The 16,510-nt window shown below is 47.4% G+C and overlaps 1 protein-coding gene across 2 annotated transcripts in view; it reads right to left on the bottom strand.

Moving 5' to 3' along the window:
* LOC119971893 (switch-associated protein 70-like) overlaps window positions 1–16,510 on the bottom strand; it is a 251,970-nt gene that overhangs the window by 192,988 nt on the left and 42,472 nt on the right. The window lies entirely within an intron of this gene.

Below are 16,510 nucleotides of genomic sequence, written 5' to 3'. Positions count from 1 at the left end.
TTAAACATTCACTGCCTCCAGCGTAGGCACACCTTGGCTGCAGTGTGTAGCATGGACAAGACACATCGCAACAACTTTCCAAGTTTCCTTCAACAGCACCTTTAAACACCTCGGGCTGGATTCTCCATTTGGGAGACTAAATCCCCGCGCCGGCGGGAAACCGGTGGTGTTTTACGCCAGGAAAACAGTCACAAAACGGCCACCGATTCCCTGCTCCGGGGGGGGGGCTAGCAGGACAGCAGCATAGAGCTCCCAGCTCTAGCTGCTGATAGGGCCCGGAGCATTTCCGGGTCCGTGGCCGCACATGCGGACGGCGGCGGCCTGCAGCAGCCGCGCCGTGCTTCATGGCGGACACGGCCCGCGGATCTGGACCGCAAAAATAGTACCCCCCCTTCAGCCCTCGCACGCTTCGACTGTCCCCCACAGTGCTCCCAGCCCCCGAATGAAGCACCCCCAGCCCGCGGATCAGCTTTCCCCCAACTGTGCCGGCACTGGACTGAGTCCGCAGCCGGCACGCTGAGTTCACAACGGGTGAGACTCAGCCGGTCGGGGATGGAGCATCGCGGATCGGGCCTCGGGTGGATACAGCGTGCACCGTACTCCTAGAGTCCCCCGCTTTTCAGGGGTCAAAGCGGCGGCACTCCCGATTTTTGCGTCATCAGGGATTCTCCGGCCCGTCGCCAAACGCGATTTCGGCGTCGGGTCTCGGAGAATCCAACCCCTGACCTCTGCCACTCAGAAGAATAATGATAGCAGCACTTGCAAGTGCTGTTCTAAATATCTCTATGGATATTGAGGGGGCGGAGGGGGCGATCAGGGTTTGAACTTGATGATCAGCCATGATCATAATAAATGGCAGAGCAGGCTCGAAGGGCCGAATGGCCTCCTCCTGCTTCTATTTTCTTTGTTCTATTTTCTACGTTTCTAAACGCTCACCACCTAGACTTGAAATATCTCACTGTTCCTTCACTCCTGCTGGGTCAGAATCCTGGAACTCCCTCCCTAACAGCACTGTGGGTGTACCTACACCACATGGACTGCAGGCGGTTAACAAGAATGGTTCACCACCACCTTCTCAAACGGGATTAGGGATGACCTTGCCAGCAATACCCATATTCCATGAATGAATCTTAAATGAAATCTGTTCACATCAAGGTCAAATAAATGACAAAAAAAATGAAAGACCAGATAATGTTTTTGGTGGTGTCTGAGGGAGGAATGTTGGCAGGGTACTCCTTCCTCTTCTTTGGATCATGTCATGTGATCATTTATGCCCATCTGAGCAGATAACCGGGTCCTATTTTCAAAAGTCACCTGAAAGATGTCACTCCACCAATGCTGCAAACATTAGGGTCAAATATGGGCTTTTGTGGGACTTAAACCTACAATCTCCTGAGTCGGTGAAAACAAAATTATTTATTGATAGAGAACTGTACAACATGTTACGAAAAGGTCTGTACAAAAGCAGCTTATCTTTAACAAACAGAATCAGATTTTAACTTAAACACATAGTTAAACAATAGTCTGGATGGGAGTTCAATTTTAATTGTTGGATATTTATCAATTTAACAACTAAAGTGGCTATTTATAGACACAAACTTCATCATTTTCTATCCACAAACAATTGTTTCTGCCATTTTTGTGGGTTCGGAGTGATTTTCTACATTTACTCCAGCTACAGCGCACTCATTTAACAGGGAATTTCAAACCTGCAACTGGACTAGAATATTGTCCCACAGACTTCTGATTGCCTACTCGCTCGAATAACTATCCAATTATCCCTGAACCTTGACAATATTATTTGTCACCACTGCCTTCCTGTGAATTCCATTCCTCACACCTATTATCTTCTGCGTAGTTCTGTCTAAACAGTCTGTGGCCTAGGTTCCCTCACTCTACAGCCTTTTATCAAGCTTCAATTTATCCGTTCGCTTTCTTAAGAATCTTTGGCTATCTCCCCTGAACTTTTGTCTCTCCAGAGTTTGTAAAGATTAACGCAAATCAAAAGGTGACAAGGCCCTTTTCAACTGCTGGGTAACATTCAGAATAGCAACTGAACTTTTATTGGATTTCTGATTGAACAAAGAACAATACAGCACAGGAACAGGCCCTTCAGCCCTCCAAGCCTGTACCGGTCATGATACCAACCTTGGCCAAGAACAAAGATTACCACCAGACATTATTACATTGATGTTAAAAGAGAACAGCAAACAGGGATAGTAAAACACACAAAACAAAATGATGCTATCTATTGGATTAGACTCAGGAACAATATGACTCACAAGTGTACAGTTTTGCAGAACATCTAAATGATGTTCAGGGAACAAATTAACCAGGTGGTTTTTATTAGAATTACTGCAAAACATTAACATTTGACTACAATTTAAAAAAAAAAAAAAAAATTTAGAGTACCCAATTATTTTTTCCAATTAAGGGGCAATTTAGCGTGGCCAATCCACCTATCCAGCACATCTTTTTGGGTTGTGGGGGCAAAACCCACGCAGACACGGGGAGAATGTGCAAACTCCACACAGACAGTGACCCAGGGCCGGGATTCGAACCCGGGTCCTCAGCGCCGTAGGCAGCAATGCTAACCACTGTGCCACCGTGCTGCCCGTGACTACAATTTTTTAAACAACTACCCTCACCAGCCTTGGTTTGGGTGGGGGCAAAATATCAGCCCATATTAACACATATAGAGAGTGTTCATCTCGGCAAGATTGGACATGTGGCTATAATGTCAATCTATGGTTTAACACCCAGCTGTTCCTCTCAGGCAAGGCTCACATGAAGATTGATGTTGCATAACTCATCAAAGAGCTGCCAGCCTGTGTGTAATTATATGCATACCAGCAAGCAACAATGCTTTCATCGTGGGCTGACTTTTACTGTATTGGCCCAGATTTCAAGCTGAAAACAATGGTAGCATGAACACCGCTCACCTTTGTGATGCTGCTCATCGGCACTGTAGCACTCACTTGCATAGTTAAACGCAGAAATCTGGAAGATGCTGTCGATTTAACTTGCTCTTCTACACACAGAGCTATAAAAGTATTTGCCACTAGCCTTGACATTGAAATCCAAGTGTGGCAGCTAAATGTGGTAACCACCACTAAATATTCATGAAACATAGCAGAAAAAGTTAGGGGTGGCGTATTCAGGCAGAAGTGAATTTAACCAGAAGGTAAATCATCCTTGCAATAAATAATCTCTCTGGTACTCATAAATTAATTTTCCAAACATGGAGTATCATTCCCTCAGCCTTGATTTAAAAAAAATAATAATAAATATAGTTGTTTTTCCTGTCTGTCTCTTTTACCTCACTTAATCCTGTTTATTTCTTTATCTTTCTTTTGCTTTCTGTATATCAACAGTTCCCAAAGTGGGATGTGCATATCCTGGGAATATGGCAGATGTCTCGCGGGAGTACTTCTCTCAATTGTATAATGGGAGAATTTCAGATGTGAGAATTTTCTTTCCAACCTCTGGGGAATGCTTCCCAACGCCTCTGGTACTCGGGTTCAAATGCCACCACTCACCTGCTCATTGCCCCCCTCAATCACAGGTTGTTTCTCTCCCACGCTGGCGACTACGCACAACTACATCTCACTGGTGTACCTTTGAGAAGCAAGCGGAGGAGAGAAACAGTCTGTGATTGGGGAAACAGCGGGAAGGTGAGTGATGGCACATGAGCCTGAGCACCACTGCATTATGGCGTGAGACCAGCAACTGCAGGACGAAAGACTGTTCAAGTGGACTGGCTGGACAAGGCCTGCCAGAGCTAGAGAATTAGATTTATTTTCAAATGTACCAATAAGAGTACAACAAACAAAAAAAAAAAATCATTATGTACACTGCATCTGACAATCATACAGAATGGCTACAACATGGCCTTTTTGGTTAGAATATTTCGAAAATATGCGGTCATTAGTGGGGTAGTTCAAAAGGAAATTGCCTGCAGGGATAAGCAAAGAATTGACTAGGGTGGCAAAAAAAGTCAGGAAAACACTGTTGTACGTGGTTTAAATCTAATTTAGTAAAGCTGCCACAGTCCCGGATGACCAGAGGCTGCTTTCCCCTTTGAGGGGGAGAGTTGACAGGCGATGGTTTAACCGGAGGATCACCACACCTCAGGCGAGGGAAGGTTGAGAAGGCGGTACGGGGAATGAACCCCTCGCTGTTGGCCTCGCTCTACATTATGAATCGACATTTGAAAATAATTCTAATTCGCTAGCCAACTGAGCTACACTGGCTCCTTACCGGCCAAGCCACAGTGTGGTTCGTAGGGGTGTTCCAGGATTGTGACCCAGCCAAAATGAAGGAACAACATATAGTTCCAAGCCAGGATGGCATATGACTTGGAGAAGAACCTGCAGAGGATGGTCATAGAGAGTCAGAGTCACATTGTTAGCACTGTTGCTTCACAGTCCCAGGGACCCGGGTTCGATTCCTGGCTTGGGTCACTGTCTGTGTGGAGTCTGCGTGGGTTTCCTCCGGGTGCTCCGGTTTCCTCCCACAAGTCCAGAAGATGTGCTTGTGCGGTGAATTAGATATTCTGAATTCTCTCTCAGTGTACCTGAACAGGTGCCATAGTGTGGCGACTAGGGGAGTTTCACTGTAACTTCACAATGTTAATGTAAGCCTACTTGTGACACAAATAATGATTATTATTATTGTATCCCATTGTGCCGCATCATCATTTATTTCATGGAGTTGTGTTGCTGTCTCCATCCAGGAACTCATGTGGACTGAACTCCACCACAAAGGAAACACCCTCTGAACTTTCACTTTCACCGGACTTTGGAAATCACGTGAACGTCATTTCTGTGGTTCCTTTACTGTTGTTATCTATCATTGTAACAACGGGCGGCACGGTAGCATTTGGTGTAAACTCTGTTGCTTCACAGTGCCAGGGTCCTAGGTTCGATTCCCGGCTTGGGTCACTGTCTGTGCAGAGTGCACGTTCTCCCCATGTCCGCGTGGATTTCCTCCGGACGCTCCGGTTTCCTCCCACAAGTCCCAAAAGACAAGCTATTAAGTGATTTGGACATTTTGAATTCTCTCTGGAGTGTAACCGAGCAGGTGGCGACTAGCGTGGCGACTAGAGGCTTTTCTCAATAACCTCATTGCAATGTTAATGTAAGCCGACTTGTGACAATAATTATAATTATTATATTACACCCTCTTTTATAGCATGTGTGTGATGTGTGCGCCTGTGGTGTGCACATGTGTGCATACAATGTCATGAACAATTCAACCCACTCCACCCCCCAAACTGGTTTAAATGTGAAATGAACTAACCTTCTGAGTTAATTGAGAGTTGCTGCGGTGTTACCTATGTAATTGGACCGCACAAACTAAGGGTTTGAGGATACACCCCAGCCTACTTTAAAGATAATTCCAAAATACTCTGCTTACAGACAGATGGGGAGAGGATAAGTAAGTTCAGTTTGCCTCTCCCCTGTCTGTAACATAATTCAGAGGCAACTTGTAAATGAAAAATAATAAAGAGCCAAGGAGAGATTCCAGGGGGAACTCCAGAGGTAACACCGTGGAGGTGGGAAGAGAAGCCACTGGAGGGGATTTTCTGGCTACAACTAAATAAGAATGGAGTCAGCAAGGGCAGTCCCACCCAGCTGGGAGTCAATGGAAGAGAATGGCATGCTCAAACATGTCAAAGGTTGCAAGCAGGTTAAGAAATATGTGAGGATAAATTGAGCACCATGGTCACAGGAACACCAGATCGCAGACACTGGATCGCAGATGCCAGCTGTAACTTTAATTAGTGGTGTTTCAGTGCTGTGTCGGGACTTGTCAAAGCTGTCAAAGCTTTGACAAAGAGTCATTCAGACTCGAAACGTTAGCTCCCTTCTCTCTCCACAGATGCTGTCAGACCTACTGAGATGGTACAGTATTTTCTGTTTTTGTTTCAGATTCCAGCATCCACAGTAATTTGTTTTTATCTTTGTGATTAATTACACAAATTTGAAAGGGGGGGGGGGGGGCAGTATTGAGCAGATGGAAACATTTATAATATCAGGGGCAATTTGACAGGCTGACAATGGAAAGGATGATAGGACAGCTACGTAAGGGCACGAGGGGTGCAATAGGAGTATGGGGAGAAGGCGAGTCGCATGCTAGCGCACCAGCTGCGGAGGCAAGCTGCGTGCTGGAAAATATTGAACATATGGACTAGGGCTGCGGATGTGGTGTCGGAGCCAGGGAAGATAAATAAGGCACTTAGGAATGTTACCAGGGTCTGTACAAGGCAGACCTGGGGAGAGAGGAAGGGGATATGGGATGGTTTTTGGATGAGCTAGAGTTTTCCCAGTTGGAGGAAGTAAAGAGGCAGGCGTTGGAGGTGCCCCTGCAGCTGAGGGAAATGCGGGATAGTATCAGGGGTATGAAGTTGGAGAAGGCCCCTGGGTTGGGATGGGTATCTGGCAGAATTTTATCAGACGTTCGCGACGGACCTGGCACCACATCTTTTGGGGACATTTAACGAGGCATTGGAGAAGGGGGAGCTGCTGGAGATGATGACGCAGGCAGTGATTACATTAATCCCAAAAAAGGGGAAGAACCCGATGGAATGTGGGTCGTATAGGCCCATATCACTATTGAATACGGATGTGAAAGAATTGGCTACGTTGTTGGCGGGGAGGATGGAGGATTTTGTCCCGGGGGTGGTTGCAGAGGATCAAACAGACTTCGTGAAAGGCAGGCAGCTCGCGAGCAATATAAGAAGGTTGTTGAATGTGGTGTTTAATACGTCGGGGGCTCTGGTACCGGAGGTGGTGGTGGTGCCCATGGATGCAGAGAAGGCACCCGACCGGGTGGAGTGGCGGTACTTGTTCGAAGTTCTGGGAAGGTTTGGATTTGGGCCGAGATTTTGTGGCATGGGTGCGCTTGCTATATGTGGCGTCAAGAGCGAGTGTGAGGACGAATGATATGAGCTCACAAAGCTTTGAGCGACACAAGGGTACAAGGCCGGGGTGCCTACTGTCGCCGTTGTTGTTTGCGCTGACCATAGAGCCTTTGGCAATGGCTCTTAGGGGGTCGGCGGAGTGGTGCGTGATTATGAGAGGAGAGGGAGCATAGGGTGTCACTCTATGCCGAAGTTGAATGTAGGGAAAAGCAAGGTTTTCCTAATGAATGAGCTGGCACGGCAAGGCAATTTAGGGGGGGTACATTTAAGGTGGCAAGGATAGGTTCAGTAATTTGGGGTTGAGGTAGCGAAGGAATGGACGGGGCTTGATAAGTGGAACTTAATGAAGTTGCTGGAGGAGGCGAGGGGGGATCTTAGGAGGTGGGATACACTGCACGTAACACTGGCGGGGATGGTGCAAGTGGTGAAAATGAATATTCTTCCCATGTTCTTGTTTATTTTTCAGATACCCCCAATCTCTGTGTCAAAGGCCTTTTTACGGAGACTGGAAACGATTATTTCGGACTTTGTATGGACGGGGAAGGTGCCGAGGGTGGGGAGGACCCTGCTACAGAGGCAGAGGCAGCAGGCGGGGTAGCCGTTGCCAAACTTGCTTCATTATTATTGGGCGGCGAATGTGGACAAGGTGCGGCGGTGGTGGGAAGGAGAAGGGGCAGAGTGGGTTAGGATGGAAGAGAAATCTTGTAAGGGGTCCAGTTTGAGGGCTATTGTAACGGCAGCATTGCCAATGGCTCCGAGTAGGTATTCAGAGAGCACGGTGATGCAGTCCACGGTGAATATTTGGAATCAGTTGAGGAGGCATTTTAGGGTGGAGGGGATGTCGGTGTTAATGCCGCTGTGTTAGAATCATGGGTTTGAGCCGGGGGGGGAGGGATCGTGTATACAGGAGATGGAGGGAAGTGGGGTTGGTCAAGATGAGAGATTAATATTTGGAGGAAGGGTTCGCCAGTTTGGAGGAGCTAGGGGAGAAGGTAGAGCTGCCGAGGGGGAGTGAGTTCAGGTATCTGCAGGTTAAGAATTTTGCGCGAAAGGTCTGGAAGGGGTTCCCTAGGTTGCCGGGATACACCATGCTGGAGCGACTGCTGCTTCCGGATGTGGAAGGGGAGGGAAGAATTGGGGATATATACAAGTGGCTGGAAGAACAGGGATGTGAGCGGGGGGTGAAGATTAAGGGAAAATGGGAAAGGGAGTTGGGAGGAGAGATCAACTGGAGTGAGGCACTGTGTTGGGTGAATGGTACCCCTCCCCCAGGATGTTGATAGTGGGGGTTTCAGTGATAGTAATGCCACTGAACGTCAATGGCCGATGGTTTGATTCTCTCTTATTGGAGATAGTCATTGCCTGGCACGTGTGTGTGTGTTCCTTAGGTTTAAGTGAGTGAAGATGGGTAAAGCACCAAGCGAAATAATCAAGGACAAGTTGGAGGCAAAGGTGTGGTTGAGCAGATTGACATAAGTCAAAATAACCAATCAAACAAGATGCCAGAAGGTGCCAGCACATTTATCTTTTGTCTTCTGAAGGAAGAGGCAAAGTAAATGAAAGAAAACAGAAAACAATTAACTAAGTTATTACAAATATACTTGTGTCCTTGCATTTATAAATGGCAGCTACCCTGTTCTGGGCAACATAGTTTCACAGAATGTTTTTAATAACATGGCTACAATAGTATTCAAATGCATCTCAACCAAATGAAGTCATAATTTCAACAATTTACACAATCGGTCCGAAAATGCCCCAATAGAGTTTGAATTCTCATTCTCTTGGATTGTAGACATCACAACCGTGATCTTTATTCGCGCGAGGTAGACAAAAGATGCACTTTTAGGTTTTTGACGGTTTTAGAATCCAGCCTTCCAAGGTCAGTGTGAAGGATCTTGTCTACAAGGAGTGTTTCTCTGAATATTTCAAATGCGTGTCAAATATCTTTTCTGTAATTTATTCGTACTATTTAAAGAGGAATACTCATCAGTTCCGCTTTCAAAAGCAGAGCATGTTACTTTTAACATCCTTGATTTCTACTTTAAGATTTAAAAAAAAAACAAGTGCTGATAATGGTGCACGAGCGAGTCAAGATTATTGTTGAAAGCATAAAGAAGCTAAACATAGCCAATTGACACAGCATTTTACAATCTTCCACTTGCAGTCTGGCATGTGTAAAAACAGAGCTTCAGCAACTAAGCCAGAATTGTGAGACAAAATTACAGTTGTATTTAAGGGAAGGGGAGATACGTTCATACAAGGAAGAGAAGGATAAAAGAATGTGCTGATAGTTGTGTTAGGTACAGTGGTCTAACACTGGCTGCAACTGGATGCAGCTTAGATCAGAAAGATACTCCAGACCTTGAAGTTAGTTCAATCAGGTTTATTGAACTAATAGCACAGTTAGCACAGTTCTCCGAGTTCGAATCTCTGCTAACTTAAGTGTCGTTACTCTGTCTGACTGAACCAGACTTGCTCTTAGCTACGTGGTGGAGGTATGAGATTGTAACAACACCCTTGACTGACTTTCCAGATGTTCATCAGTGGAAAGAGGCGGAGTGTGAGTGCCTCATGTCTTTTATAGTCAGATCCCACCCTGGAGTGTCCTGTCTGCTTATTGGTCATGTCCTGTTCTCTGTGTCCATTAGCTGCTTGTCTGTATATCAATATGTGTGTGTTTGCATATCATGACCTCTCCCCTTTTTTTTAATGTTTGGATGACATATGTGAGCGTATTTACAAGAATAGGCCAATATTAACATATATACATGCAGTGGATATGAACATATGTACATGTGAAAACAGTTGTCTAATGCGAGAACACAGAGCATAGCAAACAGAACAAATGTTCATTAAGTCCAGTCTCTATGGCTTGCGTCTAATCCTGGTCGACCGCCGGTGAGAGGGTTGGGACGACAGCGCCTTGATGGGTGGGATTGAAGCCTGACCGATGGCCTCGCGAGTCGAGGTATCAGGAGGTGGCAAAACAACAGAAGGAAACGAGAAGAATGTGGTTGCGGGCAGGCAACTTTGCGCAGTCCCCGTCTGTTTCGTCGCACAACAGAATCATCAGCCAGACACACAACATACGAGCGGGAGGGCAGCCTGTCGAATGACAGCTGGAGCTGACCAGCTTCCATCAGGGATCTTGACCTGAACAGTGTCTGACGGGGATAACACGGGCAAATCGGTGACATGACCATCATAGCCCTGTTTCTGCTGGTCTCAGAGTTACTGCACCTTCTGCAGCACCAGGAGGTGATCCAGGTTGGGCAAGTGTATGGCTGGAAGTGTTGTTCGCAGGTCCCTGTTCATCAGGTGTTGAGCTGGCGACATGCCAGTGGACAGTGGGGTCGCCCTGTATGCAAGCAGAGCAAGGCAAATGTCAGACGCAGAATCAGTGGCTTGCAGATGAGCTGCTTCACTATGTGCACCCCTTTCTCAACTTTTCCGTTTGACTGCGGATAGTGTGGGCTCGAAGTGACGTGTTTGAACTGATACGACTGGGAAAACAGAGACCATTCATGGCTGCTGAAGCACGGGCCATTGTCACTGATGACAGTGAGTGGGATAACATGCCTGAAGAACGTCTCCTTACAGGCCTTGATGACGGTCCGAGATGTGAGGTCTGAGAGCTTCACAACTTCAGGGTAATTGGAAAAGTAATCAATGATTGACACGCAATCACGACCATTTGCATGAAAGAGGTCGATGCCAACCTTGGTCCACGGAGAGGTTTCGATTTTATGCTGCTGAAGTGTCTCCTTACTCTACGCTGGCTGGAAGCGTTGACAGTTAAGGACCATGTTCGCGATATCCTGGCTGATCCCGGGCCAGTAGACAGCCTGCCTGGCTCTGCGTCTGCACTTTTCCACACCCAGGTGGCCCTCATGGATTTGATGGAGCACCAAGCTCTGGAGACTGTGTGGAATTACAATCCGGTCCAGTTTGAGGAGGATACCATCAACCACCGTCAGGTCGTCCTTTACATTGAAAAATTGAGGGCACTGCCCTTTTTGCCAGCCATTAGCTAGGTGTTGCATAGCACGCTGCAAGAGGGGGGTCTTTGGCTGTCTCCTCACGGATACGAATCACCTTCTCATTAGATGCCGGAGGGTGCTGGCACACAGCTGCACTTGTGACTCAACCTGTGACTCAATGTGCTGGATGACGCTCAGTGGTTCACTAGGCACTGTGATGGAGCGGGACAGTGTATCGGCAATGATCTGCTCCTTGCCAGGCGTGTAGACCAGGTCAAAGTCGTACCTTCTGAGTTTGAGGAGGATGCGCAGCAATCGAGGCATCATGTCATTAAGGCCGTTGTGGATAATGTGGACCAGGGGTCTGTGATCCGTCTCGAATGTGGCTGTTGGCAGGCCGTGGACATAGTCATGAAACTTGAGAATGCCAGTGAGAAGGCCCAGGCATTTCTTCTCGATTTGTGCAAACCTTTGTTCGGTGGGCGTCATTGCCCTTGATGCGTAGTCAACCGGTGCCCAGGATGAAGTGTCATCGCGTTGCAGCAGGACCGCACCGATGCCATCCTGGCTCGCATCTGTCGAGATTTTCGTTTCCCTGCCTGGGTCGAAAAATGCCAATACGGGTGCAGTGGTGAGCATGGCTTTCAGCTCCAACCACTCTGCCTGATGGGCCGCCTTCCACTCGAAGGCAGTGGACTTCTTCACTAGGTTTCGTAGGGCCATGGTGTGTGAGGCCATGTTTGGGATGAACATGCCCAGGAAATTCACCATGCCCAAGAAGCGCAATACCGCCTTCTTATCTTCCGGGACTTTCATGGCTGCGATGGCCTTGATCTTGTCTGTGTCGGGGCACACGCCCTGCTGAGAGACCTGGTCTCCAAGGAACTTGAGTGTTGACATATCAAAGCAACACTTGGCCCTGTTCAGCTTCAGGCCATTGGCATGGACACGGCGGAATACCTGATGGAGACGGGAAACATGCTTCTCAGGGGTCGTGGACCGAATGATGATGTCGTCCACGTACACACGAACCCCTTCGATGCCCTCCATCATCTGCTCCATGATGCGATGAAATATCTCCGATGCCGAGACGATGCCGAACGGCATACGGTTATAGCAGTACCTGCCAAAAGGTGTGTTGAAGGTGCAGAGCCTTCTGCTGGACTCACCCAGGTGGATTTGCCAGAATCCATGTGACGCATCTAACTTTGTGAAAAATCGTGCATCTGCCATCTCACTGGTGAGTTGCTCCCGTTTCGGGATGGGGTAGTGTTCACGCATGATATCGAGGTTGAGATCCTTGGGATCAATACAGATGCACAGGTCTCCAGAGGGTTTTTAACCACCACCATCGAGCTGACCCAGTCAGTCGGTTCGGTTACCCTGGAAATGATCCCCTGCTGCTGCAGCTCCTTGAGCTGTTCCTTCAGACGCTCCTTCAGCGGAGCCAGGACCTGGCGCGGTGCATGGACCACTGGCTTGGCATCAGGTCTCAGTAGCATCTTGTACCGCTATGGCAAAGTGCCCATCCCGTCAAACACGTCTGGATACGGAACGAGGATGTTGTCAATGCCAGCTTGAAGATCCACGTTGGAGGATGTCGTTGAATAAACCCGCTGCACCAGGTTTAGCTTTTTGCCGGCATGCGCTCCCAGTAGGGATGCCCTCTCCGGCTTGACAATTTCAAACCTTAACCGTACATGGGTACTCCGGTTGGAGACGAGTAGATGGCAGGACCCCAGTGCCGTGATGGCATTACCGTTATAGTCCAGGAGCTGGCAGGCCGCTGGAAGGACCTTGGGGGGCTTCTTGATGCGTTTGACGTCCGCCTGTGAGAGGAGGTTGGCAGAAGCACCTGTGTCCAGCTTGAACTGGATGGAGCAGCGGGTGACCTGCATCACCGCCGCCATCCGTCCTCCGAATCCACAGCGTGGATGGGCTGAATGCGAGATGAGTTAGGTGTGGCATGTTCACGTGCAGTAATGATGCCCACTCGGTAGGCGGACTCCAGGCACTCGTCCTCAGAATTCTGCAATCGTCGTTGCACATTCTGGACGCGCCATCGTCGGAATTGGGAGCGCTGGCCTCTGACTGGTGGTGCAGACCTGCACAAGGCTGCGTAGTGTCCAGGCTTCCCGCAGTTTAAACATTGCCTGCCTGTTGGAGGGCAGTTAGGTACAGTGGTCTAACACTGGCTGCAACTGGATGCATCTTAGATCAGAAAGATACTCCAGACCTTGAAATTAGTTCAATCAGGTTTATTGAACTAATAGCACAGTTAGCACAGTTCTCTGTGAATTCGAATCTCTGCTAATTTAAGTGTGGTTACTCTGAACCAGACTTGCTCTTAGCCACGTGGTGGAGGTGTGAGATTGTAACAACACCCTTGACTGACTTTCCAGATGTTCATCAATGGAAAGAGGCGGAGTGTGAGTGCCTCGTGTCTTTTGTAATCAGATCCCACCCCCGAGTGTCCTGTCTGCTTATTGGTCATGTCCTGTTCTCTGTGTCCATTAGCTGCTTGTCTGTATATCAATATGTGTGTGTTTGCATATCATGACAATAGTGAGATGAGGTGAAGTGGGAGGATGCTTGGTGCTTACGCAAAGCATAAGCAACAGACCTGTTGATCCTGTTTCTGTGCTCTTAAATTCTAAGAAACTCAATGGAACTTCTTCCTTCAGCATCAGATTCAAGAATTATCTGTGATCACAGCTGTACAATCTGGTAGTTCTCGTCAACAATCACGATTTAAATAGTAAAAGAGTGCAACAAAAAGGAAATAAAAAGCTTCCTGTTGTATGCATTTAAAAAAAAAAGAAAACGGTAGCAAGATGCATTAAGATTTCCATTTAATTTTATTGAGGTAATATTGAAGCCAAGTTAAACTCAGTACAAGTTCCAGTGGCTTGTGCCGACCAGAATTTTTGGTTTAGACTATTATTGTATTCTTAAAACATTCTTGCTTTTCTCCTCATGCATGCAGCCAGCCAATAAAGGGAGTAAAATTCCGGACAGACTGTGCCAGATATAACACTCAAGTTAATTATACTAAATACACACTGCACCTCCGGAACCAATTACTTCAGCGTTTCAGGAAGGTTGAAATATGATTTCTCAATAGTTGTTCTCTCACCGGCCGTGAGCGCTCCCTCAAAAAGGACAGAGCAGCCTGTAGCCTCCAGGGGCTATTGAAACTTTCACCCCTCATGCATTTGGAGTGAAAACACTCAGCTTACAATGCCTGCTGCAAATGGTTTAAGTTGAGAACTAGACGGACAAATATGCACAAACTTCACAGTCTGAACTTTCTTTCTTAAATCTTGATTTCCATTTGCTGTAATTTGTGCTGCAGCCAGTCTGCATTAATTACTCCTTTTGGTGGCTTGCAACATGATGAACAGGAATAATATCAACAACATAGGGCGTTAAAACCAAAATTCTGGATGGCAGAAGACGCTGAATTTTGCGACATACAATATGGAGTTCACCTAAAGGAAGGGAAATTCCAACCTTTCGCACGTAGGATACGATAACTGATTTAAACGAGAGAATTCCTGATCCATGGTTGTACAATTAGTACCTCCTCTTTTTTTTTAATCATATATTTTATTCTAAACACAGTCAACAAAAGATATTACAGTTTGTCAATTTTCTCCTTTTTCATCCCCCACCCCATCCCAACTTAGCTGGTTCCATATCTTGAGGGACAACACCATGACGGAGCCATCGGTGCACCTGCCCAGAAATAACAGGAGAGGGGCCGTCACCAGGGCCCTTAAACATGCCCCCTTACAGAAGGCCCCTCCTCCACCTGAAATGAAATGAAAAAAAAAAATGAAAATCGCTTACTGTCACGAGTAGACTTCAATGAAGTTACTGTGAAAAGCACCTGTATCCATTCCTACCTCCCCTCCTCGCACCTCCACATTTGCCACTCAATAATAATATAGCAGATTTGGTTGCGTCTGCCCATCACACCTCTGCAGAAAATCCCTCCGAATCCTGGCCATCTTGTCTGCCCATACAAATTCCAAGATTAGCTTATCGAACCTCCGAAGGAACATCATTGGTATGAACATTGGAAGGGACTGGAAAACATCTAAACTGCTTGGGATAATGTTCATCTTTACGGTCTGCACCCTCCCCGTTAAGAACAGCGGGAGGGCATCCCACCTCTTAAGATCCCCTTGTTTCCTCTCTGCCAAGCTGGTCAAGTTCCACTTGTGCATCGTGATCCAGTCACAGGCCACCTGAATTCCCAGATTCAGAAATCGTGGGCTGGATTCTCCGTTTTTGGGACTATGTCCCCATGCCGTCGGGAAAATGTGGTCTTAGGAAAACTGGCGTCAAAAGGCCACAGATTCCCCGTTTTGCTGATGTTATTAGACCAAATTCCCCTGTAACTTCTTCCTTTCTGCTGACAACTCCCTGGTCGGGACCACTGAGTACCGTCAATCCACTTCCACAATGGCATCCACCAATCTCTGTCTCTCTGTCCTCTCAACCTTGACCCTATATAATATAATCTTTATTAGTGTCACAAGTAGGCTTACATTAACACTGGAATGGAGTTAGAGTGAAAATCTCCCAGTCACCACATTCCGGCGCCTGTTCGGGTACACAGAGGGAGAATTCAGAATGTCCAATTCACCAAACAAGCATTTTTTTGGAGACTTGTGGGAGGAAACAGGAGCACCCGGAGGAAACCCACGCAGAGACGGGGAGAACGTGCAGACTCTGCACAGAGGCAGGCCCTATAGGATATAACCTCCCCATGGACAACTGATTTCAACCCCTCCCAAAATATGGTGGGCAAGAACTCCATTTTGGTTGAACTCCACATCATCCTCTGTTACCGAGACCACCTTCTCACAGAACATTGTGTCCGCCAGGAACGCTACATCAAACCTCAATGGGGGTCTCTGGGCTCGGCCCGTTTCAAACCTCACGTCCACACAACGCGACGCATGATCCAAGATCACAATCACTGCATATTCTGCCCCCACAATCCACAGGAGTGACCCAATGTACATGGAATGGGAGAAGAAGGAAAACTCCCTCTATCCCGAATGCCTAAAACTCAACAGACCATCCCCCCCCCCCCCACACACCTCCACCCCCACACCCACACCACCCCCTCCCTGCTACCTGATCCATAAATACCTCCAGCTCAAATATCCAGCCTAGGGTCTAATATGCAATTGAAGTCGGCCCCCATTATAAACTCATGCATGTCCAGGTCCGGGACAGACGCCAACATCTTCTTAATGTATATCACGTTGTCCCAACGCATATACATTCACTAACACAACCAGTTCCCCACCAAGACCCCGCTCGCCATCTTGTACATTCCTTCCCGGGTGCCACCACAAATACCGCCCTTTTACTAAAGAGAATCGCGACCCCCCTTGACTTGGAATCAAATCCTGAGTGTAACGTCTGCCCCAACCATCCCTTGCTTAACTGCGTCTGATCCTTCACTCGCAGACCTGTCTCCTGAAGAAAGACCACATCCGCTTTGAAACTTTTCAAATGTGTGAACACCGAGACTCTTTAACCAGGTCATTCAGCCCCTGCACGTTCCACATTCCTTTCCTCACTG

The sequence above is a fragment of the Scyliorhinus canicula genome, chromosome 9, assembly GCF_902713615.1.
Source record: "Scyliorhinus canicula chromosome 9, sScyCan1.1, whole genome shotgun sequence".
Taxonomy (NCBI): domain Eukaryota; kingdom Metazoa; phylum Chordata; class Chondrichthyes; order Carcharhiniformes; family Scyliorhinidae; genus Scyliorhinus; species Scyliorhinus canicula.
This window is presented reverse-complemented; position numbering and strand designations above follow the sequence as displayed.